The sequence below is a fragment of the Meles meles genome, chromosome 1 (genome assembly GCF_922984935.1).
Source record: "Meles meles chromosome 1, mMelMel3.1 paternal haplotype, whole genome shotgun sequence".
Classification (NCBI taxonomy): Eukaryota; Metazoa; Chordata; class Mammalia; order Carnivora; family Mustelidae; genus Meles; species Meles meles.
The window spans coordinates 38,602,921-38,614,954 of NC_060066.1; the positions used below are offsets into that span (position 1 = coordinate 38,602,921).

The following is a 12,034-nucleotide window of genomic DNA, read 5'->3' on the forward strand; positions in this document are numbered from 1 at the left end:
CAAATCATAATGTCATACAACCATCGATTCCTTTTGATTTTTGAATGAATCTTTAGACATATATTTATTTATTTTTTTATAAATGAAGTCAGTCTGATTGTTTATCCATCAGCTTTTGTTCTTCACGTAACTCTCTAAGAGATCTTTCTGTGTCTCTAAATGTAGAACCATTTAATTCTTAGCAACTTTATATTTGCCAAAGTACAGCCAAAGCACAATTTATTTGACCTTTTCTTTTAGGTTATTTCCAATTTTCTTCCTAATTTAAGCAATGCTAAAATGAAACCCTGTATATCCGTGTTTGAATATATGAGTAACTATTTTTGTTGGAAAGATTCCTAGAAGTGGGATTGCTTGTTCAAAGCATACGTGCATTTTTTTATTTCAAAAGATACTATAAAGTTACTCTCCAAAAAGTCTTTAATAATTTATATTTCCAAATGAGTATATGAAAATGTCTTTTTTTGAAAGCAGTCTTTTGACAGTAATATGCCAAAAGCCTTAAACTGCTCATGCTTCTTGTCCCATTAATTTTGTTTGTGGACAGTGTCTCAAAAATAGTTCTAAAACACAAAAACAAATTCTCTATAAATATGTGCACTGTAACATTGTGCTCACACTGGCAGCACAATATACTAGAATTGGAATGATACAGAGAAGATTAGCACGGCCCCTATGCAAGGGTGACATGCAGATTCGTGAAGAGTTCCTTCTTTTTTAAAAAAATATTCACTGTGGAAGCTAAATAAGTCAATCAGCAAAAGATAATTACCATATGATCTCACTCATATGTGGAATTTGAGAAAAAAACAGAGGCTCATGGGGGAAGGGAGGGAAAAATAACACAAGATGATATCAGAGAGGGAGATAAACCATAAGAGACTCTTTATTTTTTTATTTTTTTTTGAAAGAGAGAGTACAAGCAGTGGGAGCAGCAGGCAGAGGGAGAAGCAGGCTCTCTGCTGAACAAGGAGTCCAATGTCGGACTTGATCCCAGGACTCTGGGATCATGACCTGAACCAAGGCAGAGGCTTAACTAACTGAGCCCCCAAGGCATCTCCCATAAGAGACTCTTAATCATAAAAAAGAAACTGAGGGTTGCTGGAGGGGAAAGGATAGGGGTAGGGGATGAAGTCGCTGGGTGATGGATATTAAGGAGGGCACCTGATGTAATGAGCACTGGGTATTATCTAAAACTGACAAATCACTGACCTCTACCTCTGAAAATAATAATATACCACATGTTAATTAATGAAATTTAAATTAAAAAAATAAAATTCATCATACATTTTTAAAAATGTGCATTTTGACTTTATAATAATTGTGAAAAACTGGATACTACCTAAATTTTTTAAATGGAGCATGTAAATTATTGTAAAACCCAGTGTAGCAATTACAATGACAATTACAAAGACTGTTTAATAACATGGAAAATGCTTACGGTATGTTACTTGAAAAGTGCAAGATTTAATGAAAAGCCTAATCAAAATGTTCAAAATAATTGTATTTTAGATGTATACCTATTGATACTACTTTAAAAAAATCCTACTATAATACTGTTTATTTCCCAGACGTTTTTGATTGAAGATTATGTTTTTCTAAGTAAAAAATATTTAATCATAACCCTGTACTCTGTTGGTATTCAATAGATTCTCTGATGACTATCCCTGAAACATTTTATAAAAAGGAGCCAATTAAAAATACAGCATAACAAACACCTTGGAATTGTCTTGACTTTATGAATACATCTAGTTCTCAACCTCAACAAAATTGGGAAGGGAGGAAAATTAGTCTTTGTTTTCCACCTTTTGTGCAACCTTCCCTTTAACTACCAGATTTTATATTCTGGTTTCTATTCCTACAGAATCTGGCTTTCTGATCACTGCTGTTGTGTTAACTAGTAATAGCAAATGGAGGTATTTGCATTTTATAAGATCTGACCCTTAAAAATAAGAAAATTCTTGTAAAACTTTCAACATAAAGGAAGTGTCCAGTTTGGTGGTGGTGATAAGGGTGATGGTACTGACCGTGGAGAAGCTTTTAACAATAAAATGGGGGCTTTGAGGGAAAAAGTGATTATTTTCCATTTCAAAATATTTCCACTTTCAAAATACTTAGAGTATGCCTGAAATTTCTTTCTCCTTAAAGAAAAAAAAAAACCTATGATGTATCCGTAGTCTGTAATGATACCAGAGATAACTATAACTGTAAGAGTACTCAAATCTTTCTTAAATCTATTTACATTTTCAACCTACATGATTGCCTGGATTTGTGAATTCCTGTTATAAAACATCAGCACTTTCTTTTAGTAATACTAACATTGCCTCTTGAAACTTGAAGGGGCATCCTCTCTTGCTAATATTCTTGTATTTGTGGAGTAAATTTAAATGAACCATATCCATCATATCCATATATCTGATGCTTGCCATGACTTTATAAATTAAAACATATGAGGCTGTTTGTTTCCTTCTAGGCACTATGCCTAGAATTTGGTGCCCTCAGGTAAGTGGTTGAGCTTGGACACGGTTGTGTGCCCAAAACGAGGTTTCCTCCAGCTGTGGACAACTAAGGCTTACAGCCTAAACTTTTCCACAGCTGTATTTTTCCTGCAGAAATAATCACCCCACAAAGTTAGAATTGATATTAACTAGCTACTAGTTACCAGATCTTAGGTGTTAAGGAAAGATGAAATTCTACACAAGTTTTTAAAATATGCCTAATGGTAACACCATTTAGTGTCTCCCTGAATATACATCAATGGTATGGTGGTCCAATCTAATTGTTTTGTTTTAGTGCTCCACTAAGTCTTTCTTTGGAGTCCAAGGACATTTGGAACTTATATACATTTCCAAATCTGATTCCAACTCTCTCTGTTTACGTATTGCCTCTTATAGAGCAAGTCTTGGGGTGCCACCTTTCCAGCCCAAAGAAGCTTATCAAGATGTTTCCCTAAACAAAGGTAGTGATTGTTTTCATTCTACCTCACTAAGTTCTTTATGAAGCTTTGCCCCACAGTTTACAGCTTGTCTTTCATTGGCTTCCTGAAGTCTTGAAGCAGAAGTACATTTTTTTAAAAAGATTTTATTTATGTATTTGACAGAGAGAGGGATCACAAGTAGGCAGAGAGGCAGGCAGAGGGAGAGGGGGAAGCAGGTTCCCTGCTGAGCAGAGAGGCCAACGTGGGGCTCGATTCCAGGACCCTGAGATCATGACCCGAGCTGAAGGTGGGGGCTTAACCCACTGAGCCACCCAGGCGCCCCAGATGTACATGTTTTAATCTTACACATTTGATAAAGCAAAGTTGCTCTCAAGGTCCATCATATCCTCTCTCTACTGCTGTTCTTCCTTCCTCCTTTTACTTCCCCCTCCATTCCCTTTCCTTTCGCAAATGGATGACTTATAAACACAACTGCTTTATCTGTATGTTCCTGCTTATTGGTAGAGTTGAGCATCTATTCGTGTTTACTAACCATTTGCATTTCTTCTGTGATTTTGCAAATTTAGATGTTTTGCCCATGTGTTTAGATTATCTTATCCTAGTTTCTTTGTATCTCTCATTGTATTCTAGATATTAACTCCTCATCTCATACATATGAAGATAATTTTGTTTCATTCTGTTAGGTTATCTACTCACTTGGGTTATTATCTTTCTTTTTATGAATGTTTTTAATTCTTATGTAGTCAAATCTGGTCAGCTTTTCCTTTCTGCTCTCTGAGTTTTGCATTTTTCCTATCAGATCTTCTAGCTTGTGATTACAAAAATACTCTCTTTGTTAAATTTAAATTTTACTTAGTTACCGTACAGTGCCATATTGGTTTCTGGAGTAGAATTCAGGGATTCATCAATTATGAGCCTCATCCAGTCCTCATCACAATAATTGCCCTCCTTGATACCCATCCCCCATCTAGCTCATCCCCTACACACCTCCCTCCCTCATTCTTCAATTTGTTCTCTATTATTAAGAGTCTCTTATGGTTTGTTTCCCTCTCTCTTTTTTTCTTCCCTTCCCATATGTTCATCTGTTTTCCTTCTTAAATTCCACAAATGAGTGATATTTGTCTTTCTCTGACTGACTTATTTCACTTAGCATAATACAGCTCCATCCATGCCGTTGCAAATGTCAGGATTTCATTATTTTTGATGGCTGAGTAATATTCAATTTAACATATATATATATATATATATATTTTCAATATCTTTATCTATTCATCAGTTGTTGGACATTTGGGCTTTCTCCATATTTTGACTTGTCGATAATGTTGCTATAAACATGGGGGTGCATGTACCCGTTCAAATCTGTATTTTTTCAAAGATTTTATTTATTTGACAGATAGAGAGAGAGAGATCACAAGTAGGCTGAGAGGCAGGCAGAGAGAGAGGGGGAGGTAGGCTCCCCGCTGAGCAGGGAGCCTGATGCAGGCCTCGATCCCAGGACCCTGAGATCATGACCTGAGCCGAAGACAGGTCCCATTGAGCCACCCAGGTGCTCCGAAATCTGAATTTTTTTCTCTTTTGGGAAATACCCACTAGTGTAATTGCTGAACAATAGGATAGTTCTATTTTTAACATTTTGCAGAATCTCCATACTGTTTTCCAGAGTGGCTGCACCAGTTTGCATTCCTACCAACAGAGCAGCAGTGTTCCCCTTTCTCAGCATCCTTGCCAACGTCTGTTATTTCTTTATTATTTTTTTTTAGAGATTTTATTTATTTACTTGACAGACAGAGATCACAAGTAGGCTAAAAGGCGGCAGAGAAGGCGGAGGGAAGCAGGGTCCCTGCTGAACAGAGAGCCAGATGCAGGGCTCCATCCCAGAACCCTGGGATGATGACCTGAACTGAAGGCAGTGGTTTAACCCACTGAGCCACCCACGTGCCCCTCTTATTTCTTAAATTAAATATTAAAATATTATGTGCTCTCCTAAAACATATCTTGGAGGTCTTTAATGTGTTTTAAAATGTTTTTAAATAGACTTTAAATCTTAGAATAACTTTAGATTTATAAAAAAATTGTGAAAGTAGTACACAGTTCCCATATACCCCAAAATCTTAGAATAATTTTAGATTTATAAAAAAATTGTGAAAGTAGTACACAGTTCCCATACACCCCAAAACCCAATCTCCCCGTATGTAAGATGTTATTAACATGGGATGTTTGTCACAAATCATGAGCCAATATTGATGTTATTATTAATTGAAGTTTATCTTTTATTCAGATTTCCTTATGTTTTTACTTAATGTCCTTTTTCTGTGACAAGACTCCCAATGTATTTAGGATACCTCATTGCATTAATCTTTATTTCTCCTTAGCCTCATCTGTCCTGTGACATTTTCTCAGACTTTCATTGTTTTTGATAATTATCTTAACAGTTTTGAGGAGTGCTGGTCAGAGATTTTGTAAAATATCCCTTACTTGGGATTTGTTTGATGTTTTTCTCGTAATGGGACTGGGTTTTGTGGTTTTAGAAGAAAGACCACAGAGGTAAAGAATACTTCACATCACATCGGATCAGGGTACATACAACCAATGTGACCTGTTATTTATTTATTTATTTATTTATTTTGACAGACAGAGATCACAAGTAGGCAGAGTGGCATACAGAGAGAGAGAAAGAGAGGAGGAAGCAGGCTCCCTGCTGAGCAGGGAGCCCGATGTGGGGCTCTATCCAAGGCCCTGGGATCATGACCTAAGCTGAAGGCAGAGGCTTTAACCCACTGAGCCACCCAGGCATCCCATGACCTGTTATTCTTGATGTTGACCTTGATCACCTTGATCACAAGCTGAGGTTTTGCTTCTCTATTGAAAAGTAACTGTTTCACCCCCTTTTTCATACTGTACTCTCTGGAAGGAAGCCACTATGTATAGCCCACACTCAAAGTGTGAGGAATTCTGCTTTACTTCTTTGAGGGTGGAGAATCCCATTTGTCTATTTTTAACCGTTTGACTCTCTAGTGCATCTGAAATTTATTCTGATGTATTATCATAGTGGACATTGAGCTATTTCTCTTTTCCCTCTTTGATGCAATTGGCATATCTTTTCGTTTGGGGCAGTCATAGCGGAAATTGATAGATTCCTAGCTCTAAGAGAGGGCCCTGCTATTTTAGACCAAAACAGGGAATTTCTGTCCAGTTTTCCTCACTGATTTAGTAAGATAAGCCAATCGTTTGTTCCAGCACAAGCCAAACCATTGCATGTTAAGGAATGGTCAACCTGAGAGCTTGAGCCAATGTGATGAGAAGGGAAGTTGCAAAAGCGTTCTGGGAAAGGAGATTTCTCCCTCTTCGATGGGTGATACCAACAGATAGTGCTTTTTCTCCTTCTGGGCAGCCTGGTGTGTAGATTCGAAGCTAGGAACTTTGGCAGCTATTTAGCCTCAAGACAAAGGTAATGTTACAGAAGCTGGAAACCAGAGACAGAAAAAGAAATTGAAAAACAAATAAACAAAAACCCTCAGTCTCTTTCATGTGAGCATTGAATTAAATGAGCCCTTTGTTGAGTAAGGCAGTTTGGGCTGGGACTTCAGTTGTTTACTATATAAAGAAGCCTGATACAGAGGGATATAAAGAGAGATGTAACGATATATACATATGTATGTATATATTTATTTCTTTTTTTCTTTCAAGTCATCAGTTGTCTCAATACAGTTTATTGAGTCACTCATTCTTTCCCCTGAGAGGTAAAATGTCATTTTATCATGAACAACATTTCCGCATAAAAATGGCTCTGTTCTGGGCTCATTGTTCATTACATACATTAATTTTCCATGTCTGAATTAATACCACACTGTTTTAATTACCATAATTCTTTTATTGCGGTATAACCGACATATTAGCTTCAGGTATACAACATAATGATGCAATATTGGTATGTATTGTGAAATGATCACTGCAGTAAGTCTAGCTTATTTCACACACATAATTACAAAATGCCTCTCTTTTTATTTTTTTTTTAAGATTTTATTTGACAGAGAAAGAGAGATCACAAGTAAGCAGAGAGAAGGGGAAACCAGGCTCCCTGCTGAGCAGCGAGCCCAATGTGGTCCTCAATCCCAGGACACTGAGAACATGACCTGAGCTGAAGGCAGAGGCTTAACCCACTGAGCCACCCAGGCACCCCAACAAAATGCCTTTCTTGCAATGAGAACTTTCGCAATTTTTCCTCAGCCACTTTCAAATATGCAATTTAGTATTATTAACTCTTGTCACCATGCTGCACTGTACAACCTCATGACTTATTTATTTTATAACTGAAAGTTTGTATACTGTGATCCCCTTCCCCCACCCCCTCTTCTGGCAGCCAGCAATCTGTTCTCTGTATCTACCTTTTGTTTTGTTTTGTTTTGGATTCCACATGTAAGGGAAGTCATACGATGTGGTGTTTGTCTTTCTGTCTGACTTATCTCACTTAGCACAGAGCTGTCAAGATCTCTTCATGTTGTTGAAAATGGCAAGATTTCATTTTTTTAATGGCTGAATAATATTCTATTGTATTTATACCACATTTTCTTTTTTTTTAATATTTTATTTATTTGACAGAGAGAAATCATAACTAGGCAGAGAGGCAGGCAGAGAGAGAGGAGGAAGCAGAGATCCCGATGCGGGGCTCGGGCTCGATCCCAGGACCCTGAGATCATGACCTGAGCCGAAGGCAGAGGCTTTAACCCACTGAGCCACTCAGGCGCCCCTACCACATTTTCTTTATCCCTTCATCCACTGGGGACACCTAGGTTTTTCCACATCTTGGCTATTATAAATAACGTTGCAATGAACACGGGGGTGCATATACCCTTTTGAGTAGGTGTGTTCATTTTCTTTAGTGAACTATGCAAAAGTAGAATTGCTGGATTATATGGCAGTTCTGTTTTTTTAATATTTCAAGGAACCTCTATGCTATTTTCAGGTGGCTGCTCCGATTTACCTTACCGACAGTGTACAAGGGATCCCTTTTCTCCCTATCCTCACCAACACCTGTTATTTCTTGTCTTTTTGTTACTAGCCATGAGGACTGGTGTGAGGTGATATCTCACTGTAGTTTTGATTTGCATTTCCCTGATGATTGGTTAGTGATGTTGGAGCCTCTTTTCATGTAACTACTTACCACAGTTTTATGCTGTGTTTTGCCATCTGGCAGGCAAATCTCTATATTGTTCTTTCTTTCAAAAACTTATGGGTGCTTTTATGTACTTTCTCTTCGATTGGAACTTGACAGTTTACTTTTTAAATCCTATTAAATTTTTTTGAGATTTTTAACAAATTGGGATTACATTAAATTTATAGATTAGATCTAGAGGTGACCACCCTTGACCAACACCTTGGCCACAGTCTTTTGAGAAACCCTGAGCTGGAGGGCCCTACTAAGTTGCACCAAAATTCCTGACGTACAGGAACTAGGGGATAATAAATGTGTGTTGGTTTAAGTTGGTATTTTGGGGGGCAATTTGTTATGCAGCAATAGATAACTAATATGGATAAAAATTAATGTTATGGTTATTAATGTTTTCAATGCTCTTACTCTTGATTTACATTTTAAAAAAATAAATTCAGGGGCGCCTGGGTGGCTCAGTGGGTTAAAGCCTCTGCCTTCGGCTCAGGTCATGATCGCAGAGTCCTGGAATCGAGCCCCGCATTAGGCTCTCTGCTCATCAGGGAGCCTGCTTCCTCCTTTCTCTCTCTCCGCCTGTCTCTCTGCCTACTTGTGATCTCTGTCTATCAAATAGAAATAAAATCTTAAAAAAAAAATAAATTCATTTTACTAGGCATAAGCCTGTGGTGTCTAGAAGCTTTTCTACTTCTCTCCCTCTCCTTTATCTGTGGCTAAATATAAAGTGGTAATCTAATAGTCCTTGTCAATGGTGACTTAGTAATAAGGTGCCTTTAAGGTAACTTTTTCTAGTGCCTCTGACTCTTTGTTTCAAGAGAAATTTTAGAAACTACAGTCATCTTACCTTCTTTCTCAGTGAAGACTGAAATTTAAATCATAGTTTAAATGCTTGAGGGAAATTAACCATGTAAAGGTTTTCCATGGCTAATTTTTGTAAAGTAATCAGCTCATTAAGCAAAAAATTACCTTTTGTAAAGTAATCATTCCCTTTGGAAAAGAATCCAAAAAAAGGAGTATGGGGAAGCTTGTAATAGGAAAACCCCGTAGTTTCAGGGTAAGAGGTCATACCTCACTGTCTGTGCCTGGCAACTTAACCAAAAAAAAAAAAAAAAAAAAAAAATGTTGATTGAAAGAATGTTTGATAGGAACAAAAATACTCATGTTTGAGTATTCACAGTCTTTTTCTCTTTTGCTTCCCCTGCCCTTTTAAGGAAGAATCCTTCATTTCTTGTCTCCTAGAACTATGTTGTGCTGACAAAGCTAGGTAGAGCTAGAACAGCTACAGAACTGGAGAGAAGGAGGTCAGATTACTCTCAGTATGAAAAGGCCTGAAGTAATAGCAAAGGGAGGTAAATTGCAGGAGAGAGGGAGAGGAAGTGTGAGCATGCCCAGAGAAGGAGAGGAAGAGGGAGGGAGAGACGCACTGTAGGAGTTTGGTGAACAAGCAAGAAGCAAAATGGATGGCTGTCATGGGGACCTGGGAGAAAGGGAGAAAGATGGGTAAAGATTTTTAGGAAGTTGTGCTGTGTGGATATGCCATATATTTCTTTCCTCAGCATTTCCATGAGAGTTGGATTTGATTGTGTCATATGCCAAGACTGGCTTAAGGATGTCCCCTTTTTATCTATCTCCCCTTTTTATCCTGTTGCCCTACGTCTCATTGTCCAGTTTCCCAGTAGTGTTAACTGCTGTCATCTCTACATGTTGGGGCTATTCTTGTTTTCTTAGCTTTCCTGACCTGGAATTAAGCACATCTTCTTTCTGCTTGGTTCAATCAAGACTGCTTTAGAAAGTACTCGGCGACCATAGGCAGGTATAGAAAGAAATTAAATATATATATATTAAATACATATATATGTATACATACATACATACATAGAAATTATGAACACATGGAACAGAACTGTTTCTAGAGCTTAAGTTCCTGATATTAACATAACAAAGTCCAGTCATGCAAAGACTCTCACTGATGGAGATTGCCAAGGTTCTTAGCATTGGCTCTTCTTTTCCTTAGTTCTGTCCCCATGTTCAGTGTCTTAACCAATCATGGCTGTGAAGATTTGAGATATCTTCAGCTTATTCTAGAACTTATCTTTGTATATAACAGAAACATGTTATAAGGAGGGTGGATTTTGTAAATGGAAGGCATTATTGTTTGGCTGAGCTCTAGACCATATTAATTTGAACTACAGCACTTTTCTAAATGCCAGAATTTATTGATCATATATTACATAAGGCTTAAATTGTTTTACTCTTATACGAATATATGCTTTATATTATCAAGTAAACTGTATTCTTAGCAAGGATCGTATATTCCAGAGCTCTTCCCCCATAGATCCTAGGTATTGTGTTTACATGTAGTTAATGTAAATCAGTGGCTTCCCAAAGTGTGATCTGGGTACTTCTGGAGATACTGAAGACTATTTCAGGGGTCTACAAAATCAAAACTATTTAAAAAACAACACTAAAATGTTTTTTGCCCTTTCACTTTATTCTGTCATGAGTGTATGGTAGAATTTTCCAGAGGCTACATGACATGTGATGATGTCATTCCTCTGATGGCTAATGGAAAGTGTACTTGTATACTCTTGTGCTTTAAAAGTTTCTGAGTTTTAGTTTCTTAATATAGATAGGTGTAACCCACATAAACAAAAGTTCTTCAAGGTTCGTTATAGCTTTTAAGATTGTAAAGTTGTCCCAAGACCAAAACGTTTGAGAACTGTTGGTGCAGAAAATTATGTATTGAACTGAAAATAGAATCAATCTGATTTTTATCATTTCTTTCCCTGAGTTTACAGTTGGGCCTGAAATTCTTTGCTATCATTCTGTGTATGGGTCAAGGTAAAGTCTGATACAGAAGCCACAAGAGACAGAAGCCACATGGTTACTTGAATAGAGAAAGTTTAATATAAAAAATTATTAACTAGAATGGGGGTTTGGAGTAGCAAGGGATTGGCTAGTAAGAGACAAAGAGAACACTAAATAATGTAGGAATAGTAGAAATCAGGACTAATCCCTCTGAGACTAAAACACAGCCCCCAAAAAGAAGTCCCCCGGGGTTGAGATATACACGTTGTTGGAGAGGACACAATTTTGTCTCACTGAACAGCAGAGAAGTTGCTGTGGTGCCATGCTGGTGGAACTTGCTGGAAATCTGCCCTCTGGGACTTTCCAGAAAACTTTCTCTTAGGTCGCTGGGGAAAACGTCTCATGGTGAGTTTTCTCATTGGAAACACTCTGCACTGAAACTGCTCAAAGGAGAAGCAAGTTTGGGTAGGGAGAGAGTCTGCTGACCTCTGAGTGCTGTGGCTGCCTTGCCCTGCAGGAGCTCACTATGGAGAAGCCTTGCATCTTGCAGGATGCCGAGAAGCAGTTCCCAGGGCTGGAATCTGCCAACGGAAAAGATACAAATCAGAGAAGAACACTCTTTTGCAATGTGTCTCCATGGCTCTCTATTGACAGAGTTTAACATTATTCTCTCTGATAAAGAAAAAGATTTGAAGGGTGGTTGGGTTATGGACATTGGGGAGGGTATGTGCCACGGTGAGTGCTGTGAAGCATGTAAGCTGAATGATTCACAGACCTGTACCCCTGGGGCTAACAATACATTATATTTTAATAAAAAATAAAGAAATTAATGAAAATTAAAAAATGAAATCATAAAAAAAAAGAAAAAGATTTAAAGAACCTAGTTCCATTTTAACAGAGCACCTAATGAAGGATGAGTTTGGAACTGAGAGGAAATAAAATGACAAATGGCATACTTAACTTTCACTTAATAAGTAGTTTATCAATTACCTATGTCTCTTAAAATTTCTGATGTTTTTGTTGTATGGAAAGCCACTCATTCATTCAACAAACATTTATTCAGTGACTATAATGTTCTAGGAACTTATAAACATAAGCAGAAATTGTAGGCTATTGCCTACTAA

General features: G+C 37.5%; 1 non-coding gene across 1 annotated transcript; it reads left to right on the forward strand.

Annotated features, from left to right (window-relative positions):
- Positions 1 to 609: 609 nt before the first annotated feature.
- Positions 610 to 718, forward strand: LOC123928156. The gene has a single exon (XR_006815631.1). It is a non-coding gene; the product is annotated as a U6 spliceosomal RNA (small nuclear RNA).
- Positions 719 to 12,034: the final 11,316 nt, after the last annotated feature.